We start from the raw sequence: 2,296 nt of genomic DNA on the forward strand, positions 1-2,296 counted from the left end.
TCATCTTTGCCTTTCATTCCTGCCGATTAATAAAATAAAGTAACGGTCAAGTATTGGGGTCGATGGTATCACCTAACACTTTTCTTCTGCTGTCCTTGTGTCTAAGTTAGAAATACAAGGGTAAGTCAAAAATTATACTCTCTCTTGTTTCTGTAATTTATTAAAACAAAAACAAGGGTTCAACAATTAATTCATTTTTCGACATAGTCTCCTTGCTTTTTGATGCACTTCCAGCGGTCCACAAGTTTGCTTGTTCCTTCGGAGAAGAAGCTTTTCCCTGGTCGCGCAGTCATTTATGACCGCTTCTTGCGCTTCTTCGTTCGTAGCAAATCCACGAGCTTGTAAAGGATATTTGAGCGGTCCAAGAGGTGGTAGTCGGACGTGGGGAGGTGTAGACTGTATGCAAGGAGCTCCAGTAATTCGAAACTCAATTTTCCAGCGATTTCAATGCCGTGAGAGGCTATATATGGGCGTGTATTGCCATGCAACATTAACACTTGCTTTGTTAATAGACCTTAGCGTTTAGTTCGAATTCCTATTTTCAGTTTGTTAACCAGCCTTTCACTTTAGCCTACACTGGTGTCTGTAGACACCTTCTCCGGGTAATATTCCAATGTAGCCCCTTTTGCTTTCTTTAAAATGGATAACGTCACTTTTTCTGCGGAAGGTTGGGGCTTGAATTTCTTATTCACTGGTGATTCCGGGTGTCTCCACTCCGTACTCTGCTTTTTGGATTCTGGTTCAAAGTGGCGGACACAAGTCACTCGTCGATTCACCAGAACCATATCGGGCACTTGTAGAATTTTCACGTCAATGGTGGTAGTTGATGGGCATCACCCTGCCTCCTCGTGCTTAACGCTTCTGAGGCCATTTTTAAACTTCTCAATCCATTCATACATACTTGAACGCGGTAGAGTACTGTCCTCTGACTTTCAGCCCCTGACACACCTTCAGACTGGAGAAATTGGATTACTGACTTCTGTTCTTCCTTGGTGTATTCTGGCTGTGGAGCGGTCATGTTTATTCTGTAACACAAGAAAGAAAACTGAGGCGATCAAAGTCAAGCTTCGGTTATGTAACCACAAGAGTACCACCTTGTAGCACGCGAGCGCTGGAATTAGTGCGCCAACTTAAAGAAAGTTTTAGCGCAAGGGCAGATAATGTTTGACTACCCCTAGTACTTACTTTTATCGTTGTTGTTGCGCGTTTCTACTTCGTCACCACGAACATGTCTATGTTCCCGGGGTATGTGAAGCATAGCGTTTTTGGTAATTTGCAAACCGCAATGAGTTATACTACATCGATTTTCCTTTTGTTTTGAAACTGGCTTCTTTTTATGGTGCCGGCTCCTGTTGTGTAAGATATGTACTGTGTTTGTTGCGATGTCTTGTTGAGTGGTAAATTGTTTCGTACGTGTTGTGTGATTAGTATTACGCATTTCAGTGTCAAAAGGCTATTGTGTTCAGTAGGTGGAATGTAATTTGTGTGGCCTTAATCTGTTTCGCCTGTGTAAAATATGGGGCTGTGTGAGTTGGTGGTGTTAACGTATTTAATATCACTTGTGTAGGAGTATACGTCGTCTCATTTTGATGGGTGATGATCGTATATACTATTTTCTGCCTGGATCGTGTTATTTTATTGAGTGCTTATTGTGTAAGTTATCTGTTATGCGAATAGACTATGCAGTTTAAGTTGTGCTTTTGAATTAACAGGTCTTGTGTAGGATTTGTACTGTAGCTGTTCGAGCTACTTTTTGGATCGTGTTCTAGTATTTCAGCTCAGGTACTGCTTTACTCTCTTGGTCCACATCGTGTTTATTTCCATTTCAAGATCCATGTACTTGGATAGTTTCTCCACTTTCTTTCATGCAATGTTTTAATGAGAGGAGATCGAGATGTCTCTCAGAGTGCACATGTATTCTTTTTCGTCCTTTATTATTACATTTGAACGGTTTAACCAGTTTGTATAAGTATATCCCAGATGACTGAATCTTGGTCGTTGTCTTGTATCGTTCTTTGTGAATATATTATTTCTGGTCTGTTTTCCATACCAAAGTGTTGGCATATTGCCCAAAGGACATAGCTACCGGGTCAACTGTGTTTGTTTGGCTTTGGCAAGGTTTGAACAGCAGGAGATGAAGTAGCCAACCGTTTCACTATACTGGTTGCATAGTCTGTGTTAATGTCTTCTATTAATATTGTTGTTGTTGTCGTTATTTTCTTGTCCCTTTTCTCCATTTTTGTTCAATCACTTGCCGAGTTAATACCTACAACATAGAACAAGAGAAAGTAAGTTA

This window comes from Octopus bimaculoides, chromosome 2 (genome assembly GCF_046866305.1).
Source record: "Octopus bimaculoides isolate indiv1 chromosome 2, ASM4686630v1, whole genome shotgun sequence".
Taxonomy (NCBI): Eukaryota; Metazoa; Mollusca; class Cephalopoda; order Octopoda; family Octopodidae; genus Octopus; species Octopus bimaculoides.